This window comes from Vombatus ursinus, unplaced genomic scaffold (assembly GCF_900497805.2).
Source record: "Vombatus ursinus unplaced genomic scaffold, bare-nosed wombat genome assembly UNPS02014825.1, whole genome shotgun sequence".
Lineage (NCBI taxonomy): Eukaryota > Metazoa > Chordata > Mammalia > Diprotodontia > Vombatidae > Vombatus > Vombatus ursinus.
The window spans coordinates 5,679,633-5,695,368 of record NW_020954603.1 but is presented as its reverse complement, the minus strand read 5'-3'; the positions used below and the strand labels follow the sequence as shown (position 1 = coordinate 5,695,368).

The 15,736-nt window shown below is 44.2% G+C and overlaps 1 protein-coding gene across 4 annotated transcripts in view; it reads right to left on the bottom strand.

Annotated features, from left to right (window-relative positions):
• Positions 1 to 15,736, bottom strand: part of ZFYVE9 (zinc finger FYVE-type containing 9) — a 186,261-nt gene that overhangs the window by 164,093 nt on the left and 6,432 nt on the right. For 3 of the 4 annotated variants that reach the window (XM_027838056.1, XM_027838055.1, XM_027838058.1), the window contains exon 2: positions 15,178 to 15,264. The gene's annotated coding sequence lies outside the window, so the exon portion shown is untranslated. Of the gene's footprint in view, positions 1 to 10,323; positions 10,368 to 15,177; positions 15,265 to 15,736 lie in introns of those variants that run through there. The other variant, XM_027838057.1, reaches the window with a different exon arrangement.

Below are 15,736 nucleotides of genomic sequence, written 5' to 3'. Positions count from 1 at the left end.
AAAAAAAGGATGAAGACGGAAAAGAGACCACACTCATGACTTCATGTGGGGCTCTAGTGTTCTAGTGCTACAATACATTTATTCAAAAGGCCTGTCTCTATTTCTTCCAAGGGAAACCTTTATGCACACTAATGCTTTTTCCAGTCAGCTCCAGGCGTAGCACTTTGCTTCTGCAGGCTCAGGGCTTTCCCCTACTTCATATAATTTCAGCACTGTTATCCATGTCGTTTGGTTGCCTTCTGTGCTTACATTCAGGTATCCTGGGTTGGAATCATGAATTCTTAAGAGTTGGAAGAGGCTTTAGAAATTATCTAGGCCAATCCCTTTATGTCACAGATGAGAAAACGGAAGGTCAGAGAAGTAATATGGTATGTCTCTGGTCACCGAAACCCAAGCAATTTGCCTGAAGAGTTGATCACAGTTAAAAATCTCTCCTACTGTTCCATATCAATCACATATTTTTCTTTAAAAAGGCTTTAGGCAAATAGTAAATTAATTAAAGGTAAACATCAGAGTATAGTAAAAAGAGTACTAATAGATTTAAGAGTCTGAGGAAGAAGAGGAGAAAAGAAAGGTGGGAGGGAGGAAGGAAAGAAGAGACAAAAAGATGAAGGGAGGGAGGAAACAAGTATTTATATAGTACCTACTATGTGCCAGGCACTGCACTAAGTGCTTTTCAAATATTATCTCATCTAATCCTCACAACAACCCTGGGAGGTGGGTGCAATTATTACTCCCATTTTACAGTTAAGGAAACTGAGGCATACAGAGGTCAGGCAACTTGCCCAGGGTCACACAGCTAGTGTCTGTGTCAGGATTTGAATGCAAGTCTTCTTGACTCTAGGTCCAGAGTTCTATTCACTGAGCCACCAGCTGCCTCTCCAATCATGCGTTTTGTAAATCTTAACTTGATAATATCAGCTGGCAGATAGTATCATTCCACGACCTTGACCTTGGGAAAGACACCTCCTCTAAGGGACTCCAAATGCCTGAATTAAATGATTTTCCAAGGTCATTTCTGTTTCTAACAATCTAGTAGTCAACCTCCTAATTATCACTTTTAAAATAAAAATGCTGAAAAATCTGCTTTGCTCAAGGGTATCCGACTCACTGTTCGCCTTTGGAGGAAACAAATCCTAGCAGGCAAAAAGTAATTCCTTCACTAATGAAACTTCAGAAAAGATCTGTACAACAATGAGAAAGGGCTTGTACATTCCATTAACCCAACAGGAAAGGCTCCCCAAGCCTACTGATGCTTGGGTAACTTTATCTGGAATTATGGGATCCAAAGCCACAAAGGGCCTGTTGCCCCAATTACTGTCCTACTCAAAGAGGTGTTCAGTTAGCCTGGAGTCTCTGCTCATGGCCTCTTCATGGTCTCAAAAGTGATCTCGGGCAAGTGAGCCATGCTGTGGGTAACCTACAGTAAGCAAAAAGAACATCCAAGTAGTTCATTTCAGAAACTTAAACAAAGAGTCTGCACAGTATTTTCTCACTTGGGGGAAGTACCAACTTTGAATTGTGCCCTCCAAAGCCTGGCAACCCATTTTTAATACCTTGGTGGCTGGCTGTCTGGAGTGAAAAACAATGGGTTCAGGACTGTTTTACATTAGAGAGAAAGGAACAATGGCTAATCTGTGTTCAGCTAGAATTAAAGTCATCAGTGTGTAATAGTGCCCTTTAAAACCTGCCAGGCTAGAGGTTTTAGAGATTTCAATAGCTAAATATGCAACCTGACTCTAACTTTTTAAGAACTATTTCCGCAAAATCACAGGAAAACTAAACCCAGGGTCTACAATTGCCTTTTGTGACTGAACATTCTTAGAAGGGAGAGTTTTTCTGCCATGAGTTTAATGAATTTCACTGAGTTTGCTAGTCTTAGTTCTAAAGAGCAAAAAAGCTAAAACTGAAGCTTCAACCCTCAAACTGATGTTTACCACTGCCTGGCAAATGACAAAAGTATTAAAAAATACCCACCCTTTATCAGTTAAAAAAAAAAAATCAAACCAGAACAAATACACTCCAAAATATTTGTAAATCTTTAAAATGTGAATGTAGAGCTGCAAACAATAAGCAACATGTCCACTGTTAGGAGAAAAGGAATTAGGAGAATTATAAAAAATTGAATTATGAGGAAAAAAAATGTTTACTTCAGGTCTGAAAATCTCCCAAAAGAGCCATTTTCAAATTAAAATGAATTTTAAATGGTCATAGGATAGTGAAGCCAGGCCTGACCTAGCCCCCTTTACAATATTCCATCTTTGGGGGCAGTTAGGTAGCACAGTGGATAAAGCACCGGCCCTGGATTCAAGAAGACCTGAGTTCAAATCTGACCTCAGACACTTGACACTTACTAACTGTGTGACCCTGGGCAAGTCACTTAACCCCAACTGCCTCACTAAAAAGCAAAAAAAACCAAAAACACCCCATCAGCTTGCTACCTACTATAACCCTCCTCCCCACCACGGCTTCTCCTGTTTCTTTCCCTATCCCTGTAATAATTAAGCAGCAGCCAATTAGAAGAAAACTATCCTTGGCCCCACCTCTCATGTTATCTCATCCTCATCAATTCTACCCTACTCAGGTCCTAATCCAGCCATCCCACACGTTCCACTATACCATCGTATTCCATAGAGAATATACTCCTGGCCCACTTTCACTCACTTTCTATCTGCTGGCTCTTACTGCCCTGGCTCCTCCCTGACAACACTAGCTGGGCTGTGCTCTCTAGCACCGCCTTCTCTCACCACCTTCCCCACACTGGTAGTGGAGGCAGAATAAACATACTCCTTGCTGCCTATTGTCACTTCAAAACTCTCTCTTCACCTCCTAGCTCAGTAACCTTTCTTCCCATTAAGTTCACTTAACCATATTACAGTATACCAACCTCCAGGTCGCCCTCTTCCTTCCTCAAGCTCAGCATCAGTTCACCATCTTCCTCTCCTCAATCCTGACTCTTTATTGGAGGTCTTTAATATCCCTGTAGATTCTCCCTCCAACTCCTTCCCATGACTCACTCATCTCCATATAGGTACGGTCACAAAACAGATCTCCCCATTACATACAAGTGTGGTAATTCCCTAATTATTGAACCATACCCTCCCCATCATTACATTTTTTCCGGATGCTTATCCCTCTTTCATTTCTTCTTCATCTTTATCAGGACCCCCAATCCCTTCAATGGTCAATAAACATTTATTAAGTTCCTCTCCTGGATTTCCTCCTACCTTCTTACCATTCCCCTTCAGCTTTCTTTGCTGGCTCATCACCCACATGACCTCACGTACAGAGGCCATCACAAAGATTCACAAAAAAAAGGTTCACAACATTAGCAAAAATATTTATTTAATAATGACACGGTACAAATGTGGATACTCAATCTGGTACCTGTTTTTACCCTGGGCAAATCACTTAACCTTTCCATGGGAATATATAAATATAAATTTAAGATAAAAAATTTAGAATTAGAAGGGACCTTATAGGTTGATATATTATTATAATTAACAATCTGTTAGGGGAAAAAGGAGAAATAATTTAATGTACATGGATAGCTACATACCTTTAGAGATACAGATGACAGGAGGAAATAAGCATAGTGTGGTCTTACATATATGTATATGTGTATGAGTGTATATGTGTATGTATGTGTATGTTTATAGATGTCTATGGATACGTATACATATTCACACTTAATTGTAACCTTCTTTGGGTGGTGGTAGGAGGGAGGGGGAAAAAAATAAGGTAAAAAGTACACAGCAGAGAACAAAGAAAACCAAAAAAGGAAATAAAGAAAAGCTAGGCAGCTCTGAAAACAATGTGCATAGTATTTATTATACAGATTTTCTTGAAATGGAAATTATTGTTTTATATTGAATCCTCTCTTATGGCCTGCTGTGTACATGGCAATGTATTTTTTTCTTTTCTCATTTTGTATTTAAGTTTAAAATAAAAAAATTACAAATAAATAAATAAAACACAATGGGCTTTTTTAAAGCCTGTTTTTCCAAAATAAAAAAAAAAGGTATGTGGATATAGATTCTGAGACATCTGAAATTATACTACTACTTCTACTAATAATAACCTTCCACTAGAGGTATTCTCAGACCCCTTGTTGTGGTGTGGAAGTGACTGTGAAGTCTTGAAGGCTGAAAAGACTTGTAGGAAGCCCAGCCTGCCTAGGGCAGCTAGGTGACGCAGTGGATAGAGCACTGGGCCTAGAAGCAGGAAGACTCACCCTCCTGAGTTTAAATCTGACCTCAGACACTTACTAACTGTGCAACCCTGGGCAAGGCACTTCACCCTGCTCCACTCAGTTTCCACATCTGTAAAATGAGCTGGCAAAGGAAATGGCAAACCACTCCAGTATCTTTGCCGAAAAAACCCCAAACAGGGTAACAAAGAGTCAGACATGACTGAAAACAACTGAACAACAGCCTGGCGAAGTTCAGAGAAGTTCATCATCACCTGATTGACTGAAGGCTATTAAACTATTTGGCACAGCCACTTTTGCAGCCCGTGTCCAAAAGTACAGAGGGGCTCTTATCTGTGGTTGGTAATGAGACCACAGATTCTTGAACAATAATTCCTCACATATCTTTAAGGTTTGCAAAGTTCTTTCTTCACCATAAAACTTTGAGGTGTAGTGCAAATATTATGCTCATTTTACAGTTTAGGGAAACAAGGATCAAAGGTAAAGGACCTAACCAAGGTCTCCTGTGGCAGAGCTGGAACCCTAACACAGATTTTCTGACTTCTGACTAGTAGTACTACTGCTACCACTAGTAGCTAGCATTTCTATGATGCTTTATGCCTTACAAAACACTTTACAATTATTTTCTCATTTGATCCTTACAACAACACTGAGGGGTAGGTGCAATTATTATCATCCTCTTTTTGCAGATGAGGAAACAGAAGCTGAAAAGTTAAGAGATGTGCCCAGGGTCACACAGCTAATAAGTGTCTGAAACAGGATTTGAATGCAGGTCTTCCTGACTCCAAGCCCAATATACTATCCTCTAGCTGACTACTACGTGTCAGGCACTGCGGTTGGCATAAGAGGCACAAACACAAGGAATGAAACATTCCCTACTAAAGGTAAGCTTATATTCTACTAGTGGGAACAACAAATACAGACAAGTACACATAAAGTATAAATACAGACTGATCTACAAAGTAGTTTGAGAGAATTTATATAGAAGATAGTGCTTGAGCTGCATCTGAACAGTAGAGAGAGATTTTATTAGGCAGAGGTAAGGAAAGAAAGCATTGTAGGGTGACAAACAGCTAGTGCAAAGGCATGCTGACAGGAGATGGAATGGCAGGTGCGAGCAGCGATGAGGAGGTCAGTGTGGATGGACTGCCAATGAGAGAGGAGGAGTAATGTCCAGCGAGGCTGGAAGGTGAGTTTGAGGCCACACTGTCTAGAGCTTTAAAAACTATAAAGAAATGTAGACATAAGCAAATTAGTGGAGCATGAAGAAATCACCTGTCAGATCTTCAGACAGGGGAAGAGTTCATGACTACTCACAGGAAGTAAAATTGTTAATATTGAATATATAAAATTAAAGTTTCTGCACAAATAAAACCAATACAGCTAAAATTAGAAGAAAAGCACAAACTGGAGAAAAAACCTTTATAGCAAATTTCTCTAATAAAAGTCTCATTTCTAAAATATATAGGGAACTGAGTCAAATTTATAAAAATAAGAGTTATTTCCCAATTGATACATGGTAAAAAAAAAATATATATATATATATGAACAAGCAATTTTTAAAGGAAGAAATCAAACCTATCAACAGCTATGTGAAAAAGTGCTCTAAGTCACTAATAATTAGAGAAATCTAAATTAAAACAACTCTGAGGTATCACCTCACACCTATCAGTCACAAAGATTCACCAACACAAGTCCCCTCCTATTTCTTACACACACAAAGTCTTGTAAGACATTTTGACAATCCCTCATTAATTCATATTAGTTGAATGCCCCCAAGGTGTAAATGGACAAATGAATTCTTCCATTTACTACATGTGTGACCTTAGACAAGTCATGTGACTTCTCTGGATATGAGAAGGCTGGGCTAAAGGACAGTTAATGGTTCTTCAATCTATGATCCTATGAGTAACTTTGTAAAAAAGGGTAGTAACCTTTAAAATTTTAAGCTCCACTAACATTCTGGTCATTATTTAGAGTTCTCTCTTGCTTCGTATTTATGGACAGTATTCATTTCATGTCGATAAGGAGTAAGTTATATGAACAACCATAATGACCCTCTAAGTTCTTGCCAGAACTCAAAGGAGGTAAACAATGAATAAATTTTCCACTTACAAACTAAGCCTGATTTAAAATATCAGGGCTCAAGGGACTGATTTACAAGTAAAAAGCCAGCAAGCAAACGCATTTACCCTACATTTAAACAAGTTGATGAATTTCAGTACACACCTAAAATGTGGGCCATTACATAAAAAATGTTCATGCAAATGAGGAATTCACAAAGGGATAGGTTCTTGCTTTATGGTACTTCTGGCTCCCTAATAGGACTCTACTCCAGGTATTTATTAATGTATCACCTCACTAAATTTAGATAGACCAAAACAAAACTAAGTACTGACCTACTTTTATATAACTATCATTTCCAATTAAGTCTTTCAATTCTTATCTATAAAGAATGTTGCCCATTTAGCTTAACTGAAGCTGTACAATTAAAATCAAAAGATCAATGTGAAACTCCCTAAAAGTATGTTTGCATGTTGTAAGATCTACTTTATTTATGCACAGGGAATAAAAGGGAATGGAAAATACTGGTAATGAAAAGTCATCATTTTCAAGTCAGAGGACCCTGAAATGGAATGGACCTTGGAGCCCATATACACCCTCTGACTCTACAGACAAGAAATTGTGTCAGAAATAAAGGAAATTGTCCATGGTCACAAACTGGTCAGTGGTAGAAGCAGCAGAAACAGATTTGCATCTCCTGACTCCAAACTCTGCCTTCTTTCCAATACGTACTATATTGGCTCTCCATCCAAAAAGTCTTAGCAGAATGCCAGGTGCCCACAGAACAAAAAAGGAAGGTCATTCTCCAAGAAAGAAGTTTTAAGAGCTAGGATGCAGGAACTGAAAAGCAAACTTCATTACATTTTTTTTCAGTCCCATCCCATTAAAAGAACAATTACCACTGGAAAACCTTAGGAAATTAAGAATAAAAATTTGGGGCTCTAACCACAGGAACCTTCTGACATGCTTGGTGCCTCACAAATCTTTGATGAAATAAAACATTTCAACAGTGGTGACCCAGTCCCCAATGGTAACTTCCATTTATTCTGCTTTTCAAAAGATTATTTTATTTTAAATTATCACCTTGCAGAACAAGATGTAAAACTCACATCTTACAAAGCAACACTGACAGACAGGCTGGTAAAATACAGATGGAAATAAATAGAATTACATAGCTTGACTAAAATTGTAGCAGTCTTTCCGAATCCTCACTTGACCTACGATACTATAATCTGCTGCAGTGGGAAAAAGGTATCATCACCTAAGATACGTTTGAACATAAATTATTTGTATCTGGTTAGCTAGTTAATTATGCTCTATCTTTGTGTTGTCAGGTCAAATAAAAAAAATCATGCCATCTCTTTTTGTTTTGATTTACTCTTGGCAATACTGAAACAAAGTCTGGCAAAAACACAGTGTCAATAGCAGAGTCCTGCTACAGCCTTCCTGGACTTCGAGTTTCCACTCATCCATTATAAGGTCCTAGGATTGTCACCTCCTTTGTGCAAATGGTCATTTGTGGAATCTGTATCCCTATCCCCTAGCACAGTGCCTGGCACTTTGTACTAGTGCTTAACAAATGGCAGTTGATTGAATGATAGGACCCAGGGCTGTAAAGGCCCTTGGAAATTATCTAGTCCAAACCTTCTATTTCCCAAATGTAGAAACTAAGGTCCAAAGAAATCAAGACACTTCTCCAAGATCATGCAGATAGCATAAAGTAAAATAAGGATTTAAGCCTAGTACCCCAAGCCCTCCTGGAAGTTAAAGAGCCTCTGCAATACTTCTTCCTTAAGCCCACCTGAAGAACAAAGGTTACTACAGCTGGTCGACAGAGGCAAGCTGAGAAAGTGCCACTGTATTTTAATGATGTTGAGGGAGTGCAAGAAACGTACAGATGCTTGCATTTTTTACCAAAAATCTATCTACTGAGTACCACATTGGATACTTCAGGGGGTTACCAAAGGATGTCTGATATTCCCTCATGGAGAGGTTTAAGAAACTAAGAAAGACCAATCTACTGGGATGGCCTGGAGGAAAGATAATGGACTACAGGAGATTCCTTCTTGTGCCTGAACTACAATTGTGTGATCAATAAAATCTTATCTTCATGTCCCACTGCTCCCTAGCTTAGAAAGGGCCTTTCCAGGAACTATGATAATGAAATAACACTCAAATGGATCTATGATCTTATACATAGGAGGCTCCAACTGCAGAATCTCAGCCTACCATGCTGCTCAATCCCCTGTATCTCTTGTCCAGGTACTCCCCTAAATTTACCACAGGGGCCCACTCAACCTGGAGAGCTTGTCGATCAGACTGGGCAGAGGAAGCTCAATGCATAAGTTCACAGAGCACCAGGCCTGGAGTCAAGAAAATCTAAGTTCAAATATGGCCTCAAGCACTTACTAGCTGTGGGACCCTGGGCAAGTCACTTCACCCTGTTTGCCTAAATTTCCAAATCAGTAAATGAGCTGGAGAAGGAAATGGCAAACCACTCCAGTATCTTTGCCAAGAAAATCCCAAATAGGGTCAACAGGAGTCAGACTCAAATGAACATCATCATCATATACATTTAAATAAAACAGGATAAGTAAAACAGATTGGGTTGCCTTCAGGAAACTGAAAAGTTCCTTTAATGACCTAAGCTCTCCCAGAAACAAATGCCCATCTCTTTAATACCAATATTTTACTGGAGATATAAAGTTAAGTCAATTAAATAATAGAATCATAAAATCTCCCAAGTCACAAAGTTTATCTTCCTTAGGTACTCTATTAAACCACAAATAAATACAAACTAGTATTGAAGCTGAAATCCAAAAAGTTGAAAGTGTTATCTCTTTGTAAAAGATGGTTGAAAACTCTAAACATGAAGATGTTTACCTATTAACAGTAGGTCAAGGTGAAGACAAGAAAATGCTACATTCACATTTTCCACGAACCTCTGATTTATGGTATCAAATTGTAATCAGTAACATTCTTTTTCCACTAATATGCAAACAGGATAATTCATTTCTAAAAACTGAGATCTATTCAGTTTCCATCTGGTACCTGTTCCGTGGCTAGTTAGCATGATAAAAAACAATCCCTGGGCTGCAATTCATCATCCGAACCTACTTAGCTGCAACATTTATGAACCGGGAACTGAAACCCGAAGAGAGGTCCTGCCTGCCCTGCTCCAGAGCAGCCCCCGGGGCCTCCCCACCTCCTTTATCAGAGCTCCTGGGATGCACTTATCGAAGAAGCTACCGACGTGCCGCAGAGCGGGCTCGGGGTCCTGGAAGGCCACCTCCAAGCAGAAGGCACCAGGTGACGAAGCACCAAAAAGGCTGTCGTCTGCCGGGCGCCCCTCGGGGAATGCGGGGTGGCCAAGCACCAGTTGCTCACCGAGGCTCCCCTGCCCACGCGGGGCTCTGCAGCAGTGGGTCTGGGAGCCGGGGAAGCCCGAGCTGCAGGGCCAGGAGGCTGCGGGCAGGGCCTCCAACTGGATCTTGGCAAGGCTGCCCTCCGAGCCAGCCCCAGCGCGCCCGAGGATGCCCGGGGATTTCCCCACGGGGGCATCACATGCGCCCACTCGCGCAGCCCACACAAACATACACAACCCCTCCGCCTGCAGGGCTGGGGTCCCTCTAGGAGGCCCGACATGGGGTCCGGGGGCCCTGCGAGACCTAGAACCTCCCCCAGGGCGGCCGGGGGCTGCAGGTCCGTGAATGCGTACATGCGTGCGTACGTGTGTGTGCTGCGTGCCCGCATGTGTCGCGTACATGTGTGGGGGTGGGGGGGGCCGTGCATATATGCGTAGGCTGGGCCCGCGCAGGGAGGACCAGTGTGCCGGGCTCCGTGCGTGTGCGGGGCATTGTGTGCCCATGGGCGAGGAGACGCGGGGGGCGGCGGGCTCCCGGACACCGCCACCTCCCCCCGCGCCCCGGCCCCGATGCGGATCCCACCCCCCGACTTCTCCCTGAGACCCCCGCGGGCGCGCTCAGGGTGCGTGAGCGGGCCCGCGCGTCCCCGCGCCCCCCCGCGGGCCGCGCCGCGCACGCACTTACCGCGGGCCGCCGCTCCCGCCGCCCGGGTCCGCATGGCCGGGGCCCCCGCGCTGGGGCCGCCTGGGGAGGGCGCAGCCCCCGCGCCCGCCGCCGCCGCTGCCTCTGCTGCCGCCCCGCGCCGCCCGCTCCGCATTGGGCTCCGACCCCGCCCGGCCCGGCTCTGGCTCCGGCTCCTGGGCCCGGGCCCCGAGGGAGGGACTCCCGCACCGAGGAGGGAGCGCAGCCCCGGCCGCCGCCGCCGCCGCCCCTGCTGCCCGGCCGTCCTCCCGCTCTCCGCTCCGGATGCCGGTCTTGGTCCTCCGGCAGCCGCGGCCGCCCCGCCCCGCAGCGCCCCCTGGCCGGGGCTCGGGCTACGGCGCCCGGACTGACTGCGGCGGCCGCCGACGGGGGCGGGGCGGCCGCGGGGGAGGGAGGCGGGGGGAGGGGTGGGGGGGCGGAGGGAGCCCGAGCCGGGGCCTGCCGGACTCCGCCTCGGCTTAGAGCTGCCGCCGCCGCAGCAGCAGCCGCCCGCCGCCGCTGTCAACTCCGCCGGCCCGCACGGGCATGACTTAGAGGGCGGGCCCGAGGCCCAGCTCTGACCACTTGACGGGATGGGGCCGGAGACAGGCTCCTAGCCCAGACTGTCCCTCAGGGGCAAGACGAGCAAGGGCATTGGAATGGAAACCTGCTCTGAGGGGGCCAGGCGCGAGGCAGGCTCCTAGCCCCGCCCCCAAGGAGAAGAGGGGCACGGGGCCGTCCCCTAGCCCCGCCCAGAGAGATAGGTGAGTGGAGGGGGCCTGAGGCAGGATCTTAGCTCCGCCCCCCAGATAGGCACGAGGCAGTCCCCCCCTAGTCCCGCCCCCAGGGAGATAGTCGCGAGGTGAGGGGCACGAGGCAGGCTCTTAGCTCCGCCCCCAGACTGAAGAGGGACGCGGGGCAGGTTCCTAGCCCAGCATCAGAACTGCCCTGCCTGTGAGGGGCTTGGTGGCAGGAGAGGGAAGGCTATTGGCCATGGGCCCCAGCTGAGAGCGCTGTCCCTCCATCTGAGGGGGACAGGCTTGCTCCTTAACTCTTGCACACTCTCACCGTGAAGCCCCCTCCTAGGCACTGAAAATAGAACATGTAACTGCAACCGTCCTTACCTTCAAGAAGCTTCCGTTCCTAGTGGAAGGACAACTTCAGACACCCATGCACGTGGGTACCAGGGACAGGACGGATGAGACACACACGTACCAACAGCCAATGCAAGATAATGCCCCAGGGCATGGAATGGGGGCCGGGGGCTTCTGGAGGAGGAGCAGGTGTTTTGAACTGAGTTTTGAAGGAAGCTAGAGAGTCTTTATTTTAAAAATAAGTTTTTATTGATGTCTTCTGTTTTTACATCATCATAGTTAGTCCCAACATCCTTCCCCTCCCAGAGAGCCATCCAAAAAAACATAATATTTTTTTTAGAAGTGGGGGGATTGGCACCACTGATCAATACATTGAAAAATTCCTAAAACATGTGCAATGTATAATACCTGTGGACCTCCCACCCTCTTGAAGAGAAGGGTCAGGAGTGTCTTCTCTGATCCCTTCATTGGAGTCTGGAAGCTGGAGATTCCAAGAAGAGGAAACTGAGGTCCAGAGTCATTAAGTGATTCCCCCAAGCTATTAAGTGGCGGAACCAGGGTTCAAACTCTGCAGCAAAGATTGATGAAGTGCCTACTGTGTGCTAGGCACTGAACTAAGTATGCTACAGCCAAAGATGAGAGATCAATCCTTGCTTATGTAGGACTTTATGTAATGATAATGTGACTGGTCCTCAGCACTTTAAAGTTGGCAAAGCACCACCAGACATTTCACTTCAGCTCCACAACAACCCAGTGGAATAGGAAGTACAGCTGTTACTATCCCCATTTTACGGATGAGCAAACAGGTTCAGAGAGTTGAAGGGACTTGCCCATGGTTGGATGGCTAGCAAGTGTCAGAGGTGGAAAAGAAAGCCTAGTCTTCAGGACTCCAAGGCATGCACTGTTGCCACTATACAAGAGACTGCCTCTACAAAACTGTCTCTTTGGAGACTCATAATCCCAAGAGGCTGGTACTCCAGCTATTATTTTGCCCATTTAACAGATGAGGAAACTGAGGAGTCTAGTTCAGGATCACACAGCTAGTCAGAGTCCAGAGCAGGGCTCCAACCACTACATTACATGGCCTCTCAAAGATCTTTTTTCATTTTTTAATATAATGACAGACACTGCAGGGCATAACATCAATGGACCTCAATGTATTTAAAAAAAAAAAAAGGAGGGGGGATACTAATGTTACAGTGCTTGCCTTGAAAGGTTGTTCTGAACATGAAATAGTAGGTATAATGGATGTGTAGCGCTTTGTAACCCCATAAAACAAACAAACCATAAAATTCTTGCCACACCAGGTAGTAGATAAAAGAAACAACCTTTGAGCTCAAATGCACCCAAACAAAGAAAAGCTTCCTAAGAATTGGAGCTATCCCAGAGCAAAATGGACTTCCTCCAGAGGTAGTGGATTTCCCCTCCCTAGGCCTCCAGACCATGGCTAGATGACCACTTCTTGGAAACACTGAGGCAGACAGGTAAAGACTGAGCTAGATGACAGTTGAGACCCCTGCCTGCACTCCAAAATTAGAGGGAGGGAGGTCCTAGAAATCTACAGTCGTCTGGGCAATAGGAACCATCTCCAACGTGACTCGAAAGCTTCTCCTTTTCCCCCTTCAGTTCATGGCATTAGTCTCTTTATTTTCTTGCTGAGGGTTAGACTTGTCTAAACATTCAAGTCAGAGCAAACAACAGCCACAGCAACTACTTGTATCTCAGTGGGGATGCAGACATTCTCTTCAAAGACCTCTTGTCCCGATGGCCCAATCCCTAAGGTATCCAGATCACGCCTCTAGCTTACCTCTGCAGTTTTGCTTAGACCCAAGATTATAGATCTATGTGCACCATCGTGAAGAAAATAAAAATTGGCTGCATCAGTCCCCAGCATTCCTGGACCTTCACAAAAAATTACCTTGGATTTATTTTAAATGTATTTATCAGTAAGTATACACATTCTGTCCTTGGCTGACATGTTAGCTTCTCAAGGGCAGAGGACAGACTGTTTCATGAAAGAGACTTGAAAGTAGAGGCAGTAACTCAGCAGCTGACTGGGGATGGAGAGAGTGGGGAAAATGAAGAGTCAAGGATGACTCCAAGGTGTCCACCCTCAGTGACTTCCGCCCACTATGCTTGGTTCTTCCTGCCAAGGCTGAGGAAAACAATCCCTCTCCCCCATTCCAGTGCTGCAGATGTTTGGAGACAACACCATGTCCCTCCTAAGTCTTCCCTTCTGCAGGCTAAACATCCCCAGTTCTTCCAACCATACTTCATTTGACACACACTCAAAACTCCTTCACTGTCCTTATTGCCCTCCTCTGGACACTCTCCAGCTGATCATTACCCTTCCTAAAATGTGGTGCCCAGAACTTCCACATGTGGTCTGACTCTGCTCTTCTTAATATAGCCTAAAGTCATCCTGGTATTGTCTCAGTTCCTGTTGTCTCTTAATGAATATACAATTCACTGGGATGCTCAGATCCTTTCAGATAAATTATTATGGGGCCACACTTCTCCCAACCTTAGACTTGGGAAGTTTGTTTGTTTTTGTTTTTCCAAGTCAAGTCAATAAGCATTCATTAAGCACTTTTTGTTGTTCAGTTGTTTCAGGCCTGTCTGACTCGGTGACCCCATTTGGGGTTTTCTTGACAAAGATACTGGAATGGTTTGCCATTTCCTTCTCCAGCTTGTTTTACAGATGAGGAAACTGAGGCAAATAAGGTAAAGTGATTTGCTTAGAGTCACACAGCTAGTAAACATCTGAGGCTGGATTTGAACTTAGGAAAATGAGTCTTCCTGACTCCAGGCCCCAAACTCTATCCACTTCACCACCTAGCACTAACATTCCAGGTATTATGCTGAGCACTGGGAATATTAAAAAAAAAAAAAAGGCAAGAAACAGTCTACATTCTCAAGAAGCTCACAGTTTAATGGGGGAGATTACATGCAAACAACTATATACAAACAAGAAGGATACAGGGTAAATCGGAGATAACCTCAGAGGGAAAGCATTAGTATTAAAGAGGACTAGGAAAGACTTCTCACAGAAGTTAATTTTCATCTTATTAAGTTTGGGCCAGTATAACTGGTATAACCCAGTATAGCCAGTCTAACCTCTAGGGATCTTTTTGGCTCCCGACTGTATCATCCAGCAAGCTCTCTATCGCACCTAGATTTGTGTCATTGGCAACTTTGATCAATATGCCTTTCTCCAAGTCAAAGATAAAAATGTCAAACCAGTCAAGGCCAAGGTTCCATGAAAGACTCCTTCCCAGTTGGTATTGAGCCATTAATAGTCATTAATGGACTCTTTGGACCCAGTCACCCAACTAGTTCCAAATCCATCTAACTGTATTATCATCCTTATCTAGCCCACATCTCTCCCCCTCGTCCACACAAATGGCATGAGAGACATTGTCCAACAATTGGCTAAAATCTAGGCCAACAATGCCTCCAGCACTCTCCCAGTACAGCACACTAGTTAACCTGATAGAAAGAATAAAATTAGTACAGCATGACCTGGCTTAATAAAGCCATCTTGGCCCTTTATAATTGCCATTCCTTACATAGTCCATAACCATTTCTCTAATAATATGATCTAGAATTTTACCAGGACTGCAAGTCAAGCTTACGGGCTGATAGTTAACCAACTCCATTCTCTTTCTTATTTTTAAAATGGAAATGTTTGCCATTCTCCTATCTTACTACACATACCAATACCATACAGAGGTGTTCATTGGGCCAGTTGGCTGAAACTCACCAAGGGTAGTTGTCTTCCAATTTCATTTCCTTGGGTATTAACTCCCTGTTAGCCATTTGTAGCCTTCCCAGTCCATAGATGATTCTCCTGGGCAGAGTAGACAAACAATATAAGAGCCATTTAAGTTTAAGTGACTTGAATTGAAGTTCCTCTGAGACAATCACAGCTCAGACCCTGACTGAGCCATCGGGCAAATGATGCCCTTCCAAGCCTCAATTTCCTCATCTGTAAAATGGGGATAATAATAGTAGTAGGGTTGTTATGAACATCACACAAGACCATGAATAGCATGTGCCTTAAGCACTCTAAAAACACAAGCTGTTATTAAATGAAAAGCACTGGATTTGGAGTCTGAAGGCCTGGGTTCAACTCCCAACCCTACAATCATAAACCATGTGACTTTGGGCCTCAGTTTCCCCATCTGTTCAATGATTATAATTATAAAAGCACCTTAAGGTATGCAAAATGCTTGACAAATATTATTTCATGTGATCCTTACAACACCTCTGTGAGGTAGGTACTATTATCAGCTCCATTTTACAGATGGGGAAACTGAGCT